General features: G+C 38.2%; 1 pseudogene; it reads right to left on the reverse strand.

Moving 5' to 3' along the window:
* Window positions 1-726: 726 nt before the first annotated feature.
* On the reverse strand, window positions 727-1437 carry LOC101045330 (high mobility group protein B1 pseudogene; annotated as a pseudogene).
* Window positions 1438-17208: the final 15771 nt, after the last annotated feature.

The raw sequence follows: 17208 nt of genomic DNA on the forward strand, positions 1-17208 counted from the left end.
TTTCACATGTATACTGTCCATTTAAATAGCCTCTTTTGTGAAATATATGTTCACGGTTTTTGTCTAATTTTCTGTATTTTTCTTATGGGTTTATAGGAATTATTTGTATATACTAGATAATTTCTTCACTTTCTTATGTATAATGAATATTTAAGTGTTCAGATTTATGCTTGGTATATCTTTATGTTTTCAGGTATTCTGTTTATTATGCACCTCAGGCCACTGTATACTGAAGTCTGGAAAGCTTCAAATGACACTCAGGTAGAAAAAGTATCCTTTTTCAAAAGTCGAAAGTATTGTATGCAATGTGTCATCATCATTTTTTTAAATAAAAAATTGTATTTACTTAGAAGCATTCAGAATGTCAACAAAACAGCTACAACTTTTTTTTTTTGCAATTACAGAGTGGTATTCAGTTAACAGAACAACAATTATTTCGTATAAGCTGTATCAGAGACAACTGAAGATGAAAAAACTACCATCCCCATATATAACTAACTAATTTGTGCTGTACACCAACAAGAACCTGCTTTAAATTTCCATGCCAATTTACAACCCCCATACTGTACCAGGCAAGGTTAGTGGCTATTGAAAATACCACCAGGACAGGGCTATCTAAAGACACATTCGATAGTGTGTTAACTATACAAAAAAAGACACTGTACAGTTTAAAAACAAATCTTACACAGCCTTACATTTCAATTTTTTTCTTTAAAAGGAGTGAGTTGTGTAAAGGGTCGTTAAATGCTTTATAGACAAGAAACAAAACTGCGCTAGAACCAACTTATTCATCATCATCATCTTCTTCTTCATCTTCATCTTCCTCTTCCTCCTCGTCCTCTTCATCTTCCTCATCTTCCTCCTCCTCCTTCTTTTTCTTGCTTTTTTCAGCCTCGACGACTCCCTTTTTGGCTGCATTAGGCTTTCCTTTAGCTCGATATGCAGCAATATCCTTTTCGTATTTTTCCTTCAGCTTCGCAGCCTTCTTTTCATAAGGCTGCTTGTCATCTGCAGCAGTGTTATTCCACATCTCTCCCAGTTTCTTCGCAACATCACCAATGGACAGGCCAGGATGTTCTCCTTTGATTTTTGGGCGATACTCAGAGCAGAACAGGAAAAAGGCCGAAGGAGGCCTCTTGGGTGCATTGGGATCCTTGAGCTTCTTTTTTGTCTCCCCTTTAGGAGGAATATAGGTTTTCATTTCTCTCTCATAACAGGCCTTATCCACCTTTGCCATGTCTTCAAATTTTCCTTTCTCTTTAGCAGACATGGTCTTCCACCTCTCTGAGCACTTCTTAGAAAACTCTGAGAAGTTGACTGAAGCATCTGGGTGCTTCTTCTTATGCTCCTCCCGACAAGTTTGCACAAAAAATGCACATGATGACATTTTGCCTCTCGGCTTCTTAGGATCTCCTTTGCCCATGTTTAGTTATTTTTCCTCAGTGAGGCACAGAGTTGCCCGGTGCCCATCTGGCTCTCACTTGCCCCAGCACTGTCTCTATGGAGCTCAATGTAGTGCAATGGCTGTGAGAGCGGGAGCCAGACGCAGCCTCCTCACTCTCTCCGCTCTGTAACCATGTCATCATTATTTAATGACATTCTAAATTTCACAACTTATTTTTTTAACTTTAGCCTTTTAATATTGTTTGATCCATTGTTTAAAACTCGATATAAAAATCAGAAGGACCAAAGAAAAGGAAGCGATAATGGTCATGTTTTGACTTCGTTAGAATAGAACATCTCATGTTGGACGTATGTATGGTGATGTTCATAAGAAGATTGAAAATCCTGGTTTGGATTTCAGTTTTGCAACTTACTGGTGTTTCCTGGTCGAAATCGCCTTGCAATTGCTATATACTGGGGAAGACATTTGCCATTTTTGACTATCTATCTAGTGTCCTTCTTTTGGTAGCAGCACCCCGCATGTTTTTGGAGAGCCACCCGAGATCCACAGTTGGTCTATGTGTGACCCCACCTCTACCTCCAGCAGAGAGTAGCTACTAATTCACACCTGGCCAATCAAGCATCACATTCTTTAGGGCACCGTCACTGGTTTAAGGATGGGCATGTGACCCAGTCAGAAGCATTGACATGTAACAAGACCTGTGTTAGGACTGCAGCAGGAGAGAAAGCCTCTTCCCTGGTCAATTTGACCTTTGGAAAATGAGATGTAGAAGTGTTTCAAAGCACCTTGCAACCTCAAGAAAAGGCCTTGTTGAAAACAGAGCCAGCCTAGAAGAGGCGCAGCTGAGGAAGAGAGAGAATTGAAATATTTTGAGTCCTTTGGATCAAGCCACAGCTGAAGCAAATAATACTTGGTCTTTTCAGTAATGTGAGCCTAGACATTTCTTGTCCACTTAATATGGTTTGGGTTGGGTTTTCTGATACTTCAAACTGAAAGTGCCTTAACTGGTGCAAATATCTGTCCCAGATGTTGTTAGCATTATGTGTGATATACACAGTGTGATAATGATATGGCTTGAAGCAGAGACTTCTCCCTGAAAGGCAAATATTCTTTCAAATAATAGTTTTATAATTTAGGCACTAGGATTTAAAGTTTCTTAAGGGTTTGTGTATGGCATTAAAGTTTATTATGGCAAAAACGTTTGGTTAGATTTCGTTTAATGGAGATAGGTGGGAGAAGATAAATGTGTGCTCTTGTCTATGGTCAAGAATAATCACCGTGCTTCATGAGAGTGTTTCTCAAGTACCTGTTCTTGGACTTTCTCCATCAGAACTGCTTGAGAAGCTTGCCATACATCGACATTTTAGGGCTCTAGCCTTGAAGATCTGAATAACTAAATGTGGGATGGTGAGCAGAGTATGTGTTTTTAAACAAACTCCAAGAATTGGGAACCAGTGCTTTATTACAGGACTCCCTCTCTTAATCATGGGACATGGATGGCTTCTGCTAATTTCTTCCATGAATGTTGAACTAGACAAGGGAATAAAACAAAGAGAAGGAAGAGAGAGGTACACATAGGCCATGAGAAAAGCATAACTCCTAAAGGACTGAAGAATGCTGGGGAGGAGAGGGGAAGGGAAGAGATTTTACATTAATAGTGTTTTTAAAGAATCAGAGTTTTCTAGAAATAAAAATATTAGATGGTTGGTTATAGAAGAAAAAATACAAAATAGAAATAAAAATAAATTTATTTGGAAATACAAAGGTGCATGTATATTCCTCATTTCTACCTGGATGCATCATTTATGGGGAAAGAATGAGGAGGAAGTGATCTGAGATCTCTTTTTCCTGTGGCATTGCTGACTCAAAATATATGTCTGTGGGCCGGGTGCGGTGTCTCATGTCTGTAATCGTAGCACTTTGGGAGACCAAGGTGGGAAGATCACTTGAGGTCAGGAGTTTGAGACCAGCCTGGCCAACCTGGTGAAACCCCATCTCTACTAAAAATACCAAAATTAGCTGGGTGTGGTGGCATGCGCCTGTAATCCCAGGTACTTGGGAGGCTGAGGCAGGAGAAATTGCTTGAACCCAGGAGGCAGAGGTTGCAGTGAGCAGAGATTGCGCAACTGTACTCCAGCCTGGCTGGATGACATAGTGAGACTCTATCTCAACTTAAATATATATATATATATATATATATATATATATATATATATGTGTGTGTGTGTGTGTGTGTGTGTGTGTGTGTGTGTGTGTGTATGAGTGTACAGTTAGGAGTACTGACTCCCCGTGCAGTAAAAAATCTGTGTTTAACTTTTCACTCCCCCAAAACTTAACTACTAATAGCCTACTATTGACTGAAAGCCTTATCAATAATATGAACAGTTGATTAACACATATTTTGTATATTTATGATATACTACATTCTTACAATAAACTAAGCTAGAGAAAAGAAAAAGTTATTAAGAAAATCATAAGATAGAGAAAATATAATTTATTAAGTGAACATGGATCATCATAAAGGTTTTCATCCCTGTCATCTTCATATTGAATAGGCTGAGGAGGAGGAAGTGAAGGAGATGGTCTGCTATCTCAAGAGTGGCAGAGGTGGAAGAAAATCTGTGTATAAGTGGATTCTTGCAGTTTAAACCCATATTCAAGATTTTACTGTATTTCACATACATTGATTTTTGTATGGAGTCACGAAGAAAACAACCACTCCCTTTTCTATTTAGTAGTTAATAAAATTGATGAAAAAAACTGTTAGTATTGATCATCTCCAGATAAAAATTTTCTAGCTCCTTCAACTGCACTAGCACACATATCATGTATAGTAAAATATGACAGGTTAGTTTGAGGACATATGTTGACTTCAAATACAGTTTTGTATGAGAAGAGACTCCAGGCTTAGTACTTTGATACTGTAACAGATGCCCAATAATTGATGTTGAAAGCACTTTATAAATCTGGCTGTAGGAAAAAGCTAATGATCTCTTATGACCCCAGGAGTATTACATTACACTTCATCATCATTGGTTGTATTTCAGGAAGGAGGGACATATAGTTTGAACTACATCCTGTCTGAATCTCTGTAATAAATACTTATGAATATGGGAATTCAGATTTGTATATTATCTTGTATGTAATATTGAAAAATTATTTTTAAAATTTAAATTACTTATTTTAAAACAAAAATGTTTAAATTTAATAAAATTAAAACAATTTAAATTTAATTAGACTAAAATAATTTAAATTAAATTTAAAAATTTTAATTTAATTAAAATTAAAATTAAAATTTAAAAAATACGGCCGGGTGTGGTGGCTCAAGCCTGTAATCCCAGCACTTTGGGAGCCCGAGGCGGGTGGATCACGAGGTCAAGAGATCGAGACCATCCTGGTCAACATGGTGAAACCCCGTCTCTACTAAAAATACAAAAATTAGCTGGGCATGGTGGCGCGTGCCTGTAATCCCAGCTACTCAGGAGGCTGAGGCAGGAGAATTGCCTGAGCCCAGGAGGTGGAGGTTGGGGTGAGCCGAGATCGTGCCATTGCACTCCAGCCTGGGTAACAAGAACGAAACTCCGTCTCAAAAAAAAAAAAAAAAAATTAAAAAATACTCTCAAATGAATATTTATTTAATTTTAAATACAATTAAAACAGAAATGGAAGCTGGGTAGAACTAACTGTGAAAACCTTTCTTCTAGTCTGGCTATTTTGTGTTCTGCTTTAAAATGTAACCAGAACAGATTCTTTTCAGTGCCAAAGGGACTTTCTTCTTAACCAAACTCAAGTCCTTTGATTTAACAATAGGCTCAGATGACTTTTTTGGTATATGAATTATTATTTACGGTCTTTTTGGCCAAACCACAACAAGAAGTAGTACATATAACCACAAGATGTTCAAATTTTACTTTTTTATCTACCAGATGAATATACTTATTACTGCAATTAATGTGGCTACTCTGCATCTGGAAGCATAATATTTAGCAGTCTAAGTAGCCTAGCATCTTAGTTTGGTTGCAGTTGAAAAGTGTTGATTGGGGTTGAAAAGCAGGATCTGGATCCTGCCACTAACCAGGGGAGTGATTTTGGCAAATTATCAGGCCACTCTGACCCTCTAGCTCCTCTTCTATTTTAACAGGGGCTGCAGCTAATGATCCATGTATAGTTATAAAATTGAATGAGTTGCTAGACACTAGTTGACATAGACTGCTAGGAGACACAGCCAAGGAAATAGCTTCTGGGCAGAACCCAAACAATAAGAAATAATAACCAAAGTAAAATTCATTATTTCCTAATGTTGTAAAACAAAACAAATCTTGTGAGTCACCTTTGGAAGATGTTAGGGAACCAACTATTTATTCTGACAACTGGTACATAAAGGAAAAAAATTGAACACTTCTCCTATTTGTTGTGGATGGACTTTACCTCAAGGTAATCAAATAGTTTATGAAGGAGAGTTCCTTATACAATAGTTCCAGCTAGTAAATGCAGAAAGAGTAGCAGAATTAAAGTGGTATCATCTTGCAACCCCCCAAAATGGCACAAGGCAATAATCATAAATAGTTGTAAAACAATGAGGGGAAACGCAAATGGGGAATTGTGTAGTAGGTAGATCAGGCTAACAACAAACGAAACCATTAGCCAATCTTAGTGTCACACAAAAAGACACCCAGGCATTATTGTGATAAGATGTAAAGTACAAAGCCCCACCTATGAAGCATTCTTTCTGAAAATATTAAATCTGAATATGCTGTCGATCTAATTTCTGGTTTACAGAGAATGCAGGGAAGACAGAAACTTATTAAAGATACTCAGAGATAAATTAAAATCTGGGAAATTTTACAATGCAAACAACCTGACCTGGTTTCTTCAACAAATAATTTAGAGGGAAGGAACAAAGAAGAAATTTATAGAACAAAAGACATGTTAACCAGATGCAGTGTATAGACCTGGTTTGGGTCCTGTTGCAAAAAACCTAATTCAATAAAGAAACCAAATATCAGATAATTGGGGGAAATCTGAATATTGATTAGATACCTGATGTTCTTAAAATATTTTGTTGATTTTTTTAGGTGAAGGATCATATTTTGGTTATCTTAAAAAAGGAAACATTGTGTTTTTTTGAGATGGAGTCTTGCTCTGTCACCCCAGCTGGAGTGCAGTGGCATGATCTCGGCTTACTGCCTCCCCAGTTCAAGTGATTCTCTTGCCTCAGCCTCCCAAGTAGCTGGGATTACAGGCACCCGCCGCCATGCCTGGCTAATTTTTTTTTGTATTTTAGTAGAGACAGGGTTTCACCATGTTGGCCAGGTTCGTCTTGAACTCCTGACCTCAAGTGATCTGCCTGCCTTGACCTCTCAAAGTGCTAGGAGCCACCCTGCCCAGCAGGAAACATTGTTTTTAGAGATATATTTGAAGTATTTATAGATGGAACAATATGATGTCTGGGATTTGCTTCAAAATAATCGAGTGGCAGGGTGGTGAGTGGGAGTATAGATGAAACTAGATTGCTCATGTGTTGACAATTGTTGAAAATGGGTTTTGGCACCTGAATGGCACATGAATATCTGTGTAACAAACCTGCCTGTTCTGCACATGTATCCCAGAACTTAAAGTATAATTTAAAAAAAGAAAAGAAAAGAAAATGGGTTTTGGGCACATGAAGATTCAACATATTACTTATAATGAATATTACATTATTCATTATATAACTCTCTCTGTTTTGTGTATGTATGAAAATTTGCCTAATTAAATTTTTTTAATGGGAAAAAGTAATAAACACTGATAATTTATTAAATTGTATACTTAAGATTTGTGCAGATTTTTGTATCAATGACTTGGTCTGAATCCTGTTGCAAGAAAACTAACAGTCTAATACATCTGTTGCTATACAGAACTACCTGAGACTGGGTAGGGGAAGCAGGTATGTCTTACATGGCCAGAAAAGGAGAAAGAGGGAGAAGGGGATAGTGCTATGTACTTTTAAACAACCAGATCTCTTGAGAACTCACTCACCTTCACGAGAACAGCAAGGGAGAAATCTGCCTCCATGATCCAATCATCTCCCACTAGGCCCCTACTCCAATGTTGGGAATTACAACTTGAGGTGAGATTTGGGTGGGGACACAGAACTGAACCATATCAGTAACTGTATTAGCTTTCTGTAGCTGCCATAACAAATTACCACAAATTGGTGGTTTAAAACAACAGAAATGGACTCTCTTAGTGTTCTAGAAGGCAGAGGTCTGAAATCCAGCAGAGCTGTGCTCTTCCCTGGGGCTCTAGAGGAGGATCCATTTTGAGCCTCTTCCAGCTTCTGGGGGCTGTTGGCGTTGCTTGACTTGTGGCCATATCACTCCAGTCTCTGCCTCTATCATCACATTTTTGCCTCCTCTTCGGTCTGTGTAGTCTCCTCCTGCCCTTCTTATAAGGATACTTGTCCTTGGGTTTAGGGCTCATCAGATAGTCTAGAATGATATCCTCATCTCAAAATTCTTAATCACATCTGCAAACCTCCTTTCTCCAACATGGGGACATATGTTTTGGGAGGCCACGACCCAATCCATCATAATGGCATATTTTGGTAGAAAGATTTGAAAACTAATAACTAAAAAGCACAATTTATCTTTCTCAATTTGGTAATAAGGAGTAACTGTCAGAGTTGTTTCTGGTTCTAATATGTGAGATATCCTTGATTTTTTCCCTACCTTGTCACATAAGCAAGTCCTGTCATTTTCACTAAAAAAAGTAACTGAAATCTTTCTACTTTCTGTCTACACTCTCAATGCTTTAATCTCATCTACCACATTTTGTGATGATCTTACCGATCTTCCTGACTTCTAATCTCACCTCTCTCCATTCCATTCTCTGCACAGAAGCCAAAAAGAGTAATTAAATACAAACAAAACAAAAATTTGTAATCTAATCACCATCTCTTTCTTTCTCTGTACCTGAAATGGTAGTCCATTACTTCTAGAATAAAATCTGAACACTACTATGTCCTCAAAGGTGGGAATGAATAATTCATATCCTAACTTTGTCTACACTTAATCGGGGACTATTTTCTTTCTTACTCACAACTGCCCAGCCCCTCTGGCTTCCCTTCAGAGTCTTAAACATGCCAAAGCCAACTCCAGCAAATGTATACCCTAGAAAAGGAGACACCGGACAGTGTTTACTATAAAATTCTGTTGATAATTGGGCAAATTGTCATTTTTAAAATGGAAATAATAATTCATGAGGGAAACAGTAATTCATGTTGCATACAGATACATTAGAAGACACGTAAATAAAATATAAATTCTCATCCCTCTTCCCACCCTCTGAGATAATATTTTAATATATATCTGTTCAGAATGCATGCTTAAATAAAACAAAAATACAACTGTATAACTTGATAACTTGTTTTTTATCGAGGTGGAGTCTTGCTGTGTCACCCAGGCGGGGGTACAGTGACATGATCTTGGCTCACTGCAACCTAACCTTTGCCTCCCAGGTTCAAGTGATTCTCCTGCCTTAGCCTCTTGAGTAGCTAGGATTACAGGTATGCACCACCATGTCTGGCTAATGGCTAATTTTTGTATTTTTAGTACAGACTGGGTTTCGTCATGTTGGCCAGGCTGGCCTCAAACTCCTGACATCAAGTATTCCACCTGCCTCGGCCTCCAGAAATGCTGGAATTATAGGCATGAGCTATTGCGCCTGGCTGTAACTTGCTTTTTTCCACTTAGCAATGAACTGAGACTGTGCTTTCATATTGTTACATATATCATTTCGTCATTTCCTTAAGGCTTTTGATCCATATTTCCTAATCACCCTCCCTAGGACTTGTGCCAATCGGCATTCCCACCAGCAGAGCATGAAAGTGCCCGTTTCCCCACATCTCTGGACATCTTTTTAAATCTTAGCCAATCTGGGAGATGAAAAGCAGCATCCTATTGTTCAATTTGCATTTCTTGGATGGTTGTGACATTGATTTTTGTTTCTGATATTTTTCACCTGTAGTTTTGCATAATCGTGTAATGAAGTATTTGGTGACATTTTAAAAAGAAACAGCAAACTAGCAAAAAAAAGTGTTTGTGAAAGCCACTTAGTGCCAAATTGCAGTAGCCCTGCCACCATGCCTGGGAGCACAGTCACAACAACGCCTCAAAGCTGTTTGCTGTCCTGCATCTGAGCATACAACCTGGGCTTTATAGCCCTTATTAGAGAAGTCTTGATTTATTCTTGTAAAATATAAATCACAGAAAACCCTCCATGATCAGTTTTCAAAGTTTATTGCTTATATTTTCTGAAAATACATGTGGTAAAACAAGAAATTACAGATTTAAAATCTAAGTTTCAGAATGGGGCCCAGCACTTTGCACTTGCGGTTGTCTGGGGTTTTGATTATCTTTAAGTTTCAGCATGGAGTTCACGTAACTTGATATATTAGCATATTCAGCAGTACATTTTCCTGTTACGTTTATTTTAGAAAGAAGGTCAGATACATGTGTAGGAAAACCCTCATTTTCTACCTTATTTTTGAACAGGCAATTTTATTTTGCTTCATCTGAAAAAAATAACAGCAGGATATTTCAGGACACCCTGTCTGATATAGTACTGCAGATGTAAAAATGTCTCACAAACTTGCTTGTGAGGCAATACCAGGGATTACAGCCAGAGTACTTCTAACTGTCCAAGGTCCTGAAATCTCACATCTTCTTGGTCTACAATCTTGTGTATTATCTTGAGAGTTTGTTCATCAAGCAGACACATTCTATCACTTCATATTTCTTATACTCTATTATCATTTATGTGTATGTAAAGTTAATCTACTTGAAGGTTGCAGTGAGATGAGATTGCACCACTGCACTCCAGCCTGGGAGACAGAGCAAGACTCCATATCAAAAAGAAAGAAAAAAGAAAGAAAGAAAGAAAGAAAGAAAAAGAAAAGAAAAGAAAGGAAGAAAGGAAGAGAAAGAAAGACTAGTTGAATATGGATCAATTTTATGTGTGATATAGTGTCATTTTTAAGAGCTATTTTTCTAAAAAAAAGTAATCAAAACAAATAAATGTAATTATGGTTGTGATTGTGAGGACAAATATTTTCTTTAAAAAGTCAAAAATGTAAACCAACGTGACCTACATCACAGCTGAATAGAGAGCTCACTGTAAATAGAAATCCTAAAGAAAGAGGTTCAGAGTATCAGAAATAAAATTAAATAGTATGATTCAATAAACACAAGCACAGGAATTCCAAAAGTAAAAAATAACCTGTTAAATAAAAGGGACGTGTGGAAGTAACGTTTTGTTTTAATGGCGAATGTGGAGGGCCAAGGAACACGGTGTGCCATTTTCATGGGAGGGAACGATGCCACTGGAAAGACACACGGTGAGTACTGCTTTAAAAAATCTAGTCTTTACCAAAATCAGAGTTCAATAGTGATCAGATATGTGGCTCAGGTGCCATCTGTGAGAGAAGCAGGTGGAGAGGGGAAGGCAAACTAGACCAAGAAGGAAGTGTCAGCGTTTATCAGGTGAGCACACAAGTAGCTTTATGAAATGAGCTGAGTGCAAAGAAGATAAATCAGAAAAGATAGTTTCTTCCTTAAAGAAATGGGACAGACACATAGAAGAACTTAGGATCTCAGAGTTTAACCCTTTCATTGAACAACCAAAGCTCAGACAGGCAAAGTGGCTTACTCAAGTTCAGATCACTTACCAGTGGCAGAGCTGAGGCTAGAAATTAGTAGTTTCAATTTCGATTAGAGTGGTCTTCCCACTCTAGGACATCTATCTCATATGTGAAAAACTTAACATTCAGATAAACAAACATGCACCAAGGGGCTGGGCATGGTGGCTCATGACTGTAATCCCAGCACTTTGAGAGGCCAAGGTGGGTGGATCGCTTGAGCCCAGGAGTTCAAGACCAGGCTGGGCAACATGGTGAAGCCCATCTCTACTAAAAACATGAAAATTATCTGGCATGTGCCTGTAATCCCAGCTACTTGGGAGGCTGAGGTGAGAACTGCTTAAGCCTTGGAGGTGGATGTTGCAGTGAGCCGAGAGAGTGCCATTGCACTCCAACCTGGGTGACAGAGTGAGACTTAGTCTTAAAAAAAAAAAAAAAGAAAGATCAAACACAAAGGACTAGAGAAACAGAGCAGTTAAATGAATGGATGACAAAGTGAACGGTATAGAAAGGAGCTGTGTAACATGAGTCAAGAGGGATCTGTCTGGCTTTATATGAATTTGAAGGGGAAGAAAGAGCATTGGCCAGGAGGTACGAGAAAGATGGGGGTGTTGACAGGCCCAGAGTTACCAAGGGGAGCCTAGGAAATCACATGGCAGCAGGATTGGGGACCAATCAGAGAAAAAGTAGAGGAAAGTCTTCTGTAGTCCAACAAATAAGGGACAGAGGTGTTACAAATACTTCATTAACCAGAATGCATCTGAAATGAAGAGTTTCAGATAACTGAAATTTCTGATTGGGTAACTTTACTTTTTTCACAGCCCTTAACTCCCATCATGCTTGCAAATGTTTCTTAAATATGTTAGTCTGTTTTTTGAAGACTTGAAGCCAGTCAGAATATTTCCGTTCCATCCCAATTCTATCGCAGACCAGCTGTTTTGCCTCAGGGAAGTCACCTTACCTCTCGGGGCCTCACTGTTATCTGTAAAACAAAAGGCTCTAGTACATTAGAAGTTCCCAGACTTTGTATGAAATAATCACCTGGTAGCCAGGTTTGGTGGTTCATGCCTATAATTCCAGCACTTTTGGAGGCTGAGGTGGGAGGATTGCTTGAGCCTAGGAGTTTGCAGTTGTGGTGGGCTATGAACCCAACACTGTACTACAGTCTGGGTGAGAAAGTGAGACTATGTCTCAAAAAAACCAAAAAATTGGCTGGGGCTCTGGGGCTCTTGTTAAATAAATAAATCTCCAGGCCCCACCTTAGACCCACTGAAACAAGATCTCAGAGGAAGCACTTGGACCTAGGAATCTGCTTCTTGTCACCAGGAAATTTTGCAAAGCTCCCACTACATGATCTCCATGGTTCCTACTAATAATTATAGTTATGACTGAGTTTTTTCACTGGAAGCTCAGAATTTCTAAAGCAACTAGATATCTATTCGATGAACTGAGGTCACTGTGAATATGGAAAATATTGTAAGGTTCTCTAGCTTTCTATGGATAAAGGACAAAAGAATGATACATGCACTAACTCCAGGTTATTTATTCTTTCTTGAATATAAAATACAATGGATGAGTCTTCGATGCCAGCTTATAAAATTTATTTACCAGGGCTGGACATGATGGCACATGTCCACAGTCTCAGCTACTCAGGAAGCTGAGGCCAGAGAATCACTTGAGTCCAGGAGTTCGAGGCTGTAGCGTGCTATGATTGCGCCTGTGAATAGCCACTGCACTCCAGCCTGGATAGCATAGTGAGGTCTTGTCCCTAAAAAATTCTATATGCAAGAAAAAATATTCCATATCTAGTGTGCCCATGTTACAAATAAAAGTCCTGGCACCAAAGACATAAAATAATAGATGATGCTAGCTCCTAGGAGCAGAGTATAGCAAACCATCACCACAAAAGTATGAACTTTACATAATCTCAGTAGCTTCTTTAATAAAATAACAAGTTACCCAGCTAGTCAGAGGCAGAATGTGGATCACCCCACCAATATTTTAGAATTAAATTTATTATTTTCCTCATTCACAGCTCAATAGCAATGGGGGCATCCCTGTAATATCAAGTTCAAGCTTACTGTTATGATTTAAAGAAAGAACATGGCAATGATATTGCATAGCTATAATGTTTTGATCTCTTTCCAACGGAGAAAAATAGCACTTAGGAAAACAAGAGAAGCTGAAAATACCCAGAAACGACACACACAATAATTTTTTTCTTTCTCAAAACTAATCTAAACTTAATTTGAATTTATGTATGACATAAAATACTTAAATATTCTCTTTCCAAAAATTGACCTTGAATGATTGGAATTCATCCTGTATTGCTGCTTATTTTATCCATCTGTGTATCTTATATAAAGGACCAGAGCATACAATTATTCAGTTTGCTCATTGTATACAGGCACTAGGCCGAGGTGGTGAGTGGGACTGAAATCCAGTTCAAGTTCTGGACATACTCTGTGCTTCCTGGTACTGGCACATCTTTCATGTCTCACCCCCTACTCGAGGGACGTTTTCTGAGATGAACAAAGAACAAAGGTACTGTCTGTAAGTTAAGACAGTGCCGTAGTGTGCTCTTTCCCACCAGAAGGGAGCGCCTTTCTCTAACTGCCATCTGGGCTAGCAGTGTTTGACCTCTTCCAAGACATTGCTGGAGGTAGATTTAATTGAGTGAGTTCTGATTAGTTGAGATTTTACTACAGTGCATTACATGGTGAGGCAATAATTGATGGAGGTTTTACAAAAGATGTTAGATTCTAGCTAAAGATTATAATCACAACGCTTTGGAACCTGAAGACATCACTCTTCTGAAACTCTTTTTGAAAAATAAATACCCAAATTTGGAAAAAGATGAAAAAGAATAGTTTTTCATAAAAGATACCATAAGATTCTTAGAAATTACAGTTATCAACTTAATTTTGATTCCTGATGAAATTCTTTTGCAGGTCCAAGAGGATCAGTATTTTGATGTGAATTAATAACATTAGATGACTAACAAAATACAGTATTGGGGCTGGAAGCAGTGGCTCACCCCTGTAATCTCAGCATTTTAGGAAGCCAAAGCATTTGAGGTCAGGAGTTAAGAGACCAACCTGGCCAACTTGGTGAAACCCCATATAAAATACAAAAATTATATGGGTGTGGTGGCACATGCCTGTAGTCCCAGCTACTCCGGAGGCTGAGGCAGGATAATTGCTTGAACCCGGGAGGTGGAGGTTGCAGTGAGCCAAGATTGTGCCACTGCACTCCAGCCTGGTGACAAAGCAAGACTTCATCTCCAAAAACAAACAAACAAAAAAACCCCAAAATTAGCCAGGCCTGGTGGCAGGTACCAGTCATCCCAGCTACTGGGGAGGCTGAGGCAGGAGAATTGCTTGAACCCAGGAGATGGAGGTTTCAGTGAGCTGAGACTGCATGACTGCACTCCAGCCTGGGTGACAGAGCAAGACTCCATCTAAAAACAAAGAGAAAAAAAAACTAAATAAAAACGTGGTATTGGAATCTAAATATAGAGGCATCATATAAACTGGAAATAGATCCTCTTTCTATACTTCAGCATTATTAATTGACCACCAAAAGAGTGGAGTAGGTTGAGCAACATAGTGTGGTCATATATTACACTGAATAAAAATTGAAATAATTTTAAGAAGACTGCCTATCTGAGTAAATACTTCAAGATGGTCACATATTTGCCATGATTTCAGGGACATAACAAAAATGTTCTCTCCTCCCTCTCTACTCACCTCTCCCCATACTTCTTTTATTTGATAATGTCTGATGGTCAAAGATTCATTTTTCATTACTTTGGCTTAAATGTTCACCTGCTGTTAAAAATGCAAATACCTCTGGGATAGGAAGAACATTGTCTTTGGGCATTAGTTCTCTAGAAGAACACAGACAACACACTTTGATAGGGAGAATAATACAACCCCAGAGTTGAGGAGAAAACAATGAAAAGGAAAAAGGGTCAAGAGTGTTTCAACTGCCATCACCAGAGATCAAAACTTTGTGTAATCCTCTTGGCATTGGGAATGGTAATTTGACTTAAAGATCGGTGGGTCCCCAGCTTCAGTCTGATGGCTCTGGTTTGATTTCTACTTTCGTTTCTAACTAGCGTTTCTTATTTGGATAAGCACTAACCTCTCTCTAAGCTCCAATGTTCTCCTCAACAAATAGTTATGTGCCCAATATATGTCAGGCATTATTTAAAGTGAAAATAACAATAATATTGTCCATCTTCTAGGATTGTTATATGAGAAATAAGTGGGATAATCTTAAAAAGTGGTTGCTATGTGCCAGGTGGATGGTAAGAAGAACATTATGGAACAGGTAATTCTAAGGATGATTCCTTTAATGTGTGAATTCCTGCACAGTTTACAAAGCACTTTCACATCTATTGCCTCTTGACAGCAACCCTGTAGGCAGAAGTAGTCAGATATTTAGTGACCCATTTTACAGGTGAGGAAACTGAACGAAGCTTGGCATGGTTCACTTGGTTGGTTGTGCAGTACTTCCTGCTGAAAAGAATGGCTGGCTAAAATGTGTGTAAGTTTGGCCAAATACTTTGTACTTGTTACAGAACCCTATTTTATAGATGGAGAAACTCAGTAAGGCTTAGAAAGACTTTGATTTTCTCTTCTGAAACTTGTAGTGAAAAATAATGCTTTTAGGAAAAGTATGAGTTGGCTATATTAGCCTATATATGTTGGTAAAGGGTAAAAAAATGGGTTACTTGACATGAAGAAGAGGACATTGAGCAATGTAATCTCCAATACGTGTTATTGAAAGTGACTGGTTTCTCCTCGTTTTTGCTTAAGTACTGGAAAATTTAAAGAAGAAAGCGATTTAGACTGTAAATAAGAAAATATTTTTACTTCACCGAAGTTTCTTAAATTTTGGAAAAGCCCATCAATAAAGGATTTTGAATCTTTCACTAATATATTTAGAAACCTTGACAGTCATATATACTGGAATCCTATTTAGAAGTAGAAAACTGAACCAGTAATCTTGAAATGACCTCTTTGAAGGTCATTTCATGATTCAGCAAACATTTAGCTGACGTAGTTGTAGGAAAGGAAAGTTCTTATATTACATTTGTTCCAGTAATTTTCAAGCAAACAAATATTAGCTTTAAGCTCAGCAAAAATGTAATGAATGTATTTCACACATTCCCATAGGATATGGAGACTGTGTCTCACACTTGATCTTCGCTAAAAGGCTGAGAAGCAACGTGAGACTCTGTCTCACTTCCTACTGAACAAATTTTTTTCTACTGGCCAGGCTATTCCAGGCTCTCTGGGAGAAGCATCTGTCCATATTCCCAGACAGTAGGTCCCTCTAAAGAATTTTTAACTCTGCCAAGTTGAAAGACCCTGAGAATAAGACTTACTCATAAAGCAATAGGTTATTGAAAGCATGCATGCTTTCTACATGTCTTTAAGTTTGGTTCAAGTCAAAACCTTCCTAGAATGACATGAAAATCAGAGCTCATTCATTATGGTGTGTAACCTTGCTGAGTTCTTATTTTTACATTCAGTAAAATACCATATGTGCCTGTCAACTTGGCGTATATGTGTGAAAACACTCATCCATCCCTGAAACAAGACCTTTTGGATAAACACCAAATATAACTTCTTTGATGAAAGCGAGGACTAACGAGGAGAGAAACTGGAGTGAGTGGGGCTACAACGGTCTTCCATTCTATGAATACTGGCACAGATGCTAAGTTTATAGAAAAGGTTAACTTATTTTAATGACTGCTATGAACAGGAAATAATTTTTCCCCTTTGACTCATCTTTAGCTACATCTGGCCATTAAGCACATCAGAAAGCAAATGAACTTGGACTCTTTGAAAAAAATAAGTGGCATCAGAAAAATGTGAAGATGCTTTTTCTAGAGGAAAATACACGAAATAGAACAATCGAAGGTAATCCTTGACTGGATCCTGATTGTCTTAGTCCCTTTGTGCTGGGTAGTTTGTAAATAATGGAAATTTATTTCCCACAGCTCTGGAGGTTGCAAAGTTCAAAACCAAAGCTTGTTCTCTGTGTCCAAGATAGCATCTCCTTGCTGTGTCCTCACATGACAGAAGGGCATTAAGAGACAAGTTCATTCCCTCAA

Source organism: Saimiri boliviensis, chromosome 2, assembly GCF_048565385.1.
Source record: "Saimiri boliviensis isolate mSaiBol1 chromosome 2, mSaiBol1.pri, whole genome shotgun sequence".
Taxonomy (NCBI): domain Eukaryota; kingdom Metazoa; phylum Chordata; class Mammalia; order Primates; family Cebidae; genus Saimiri; species Saimiri boliviensis.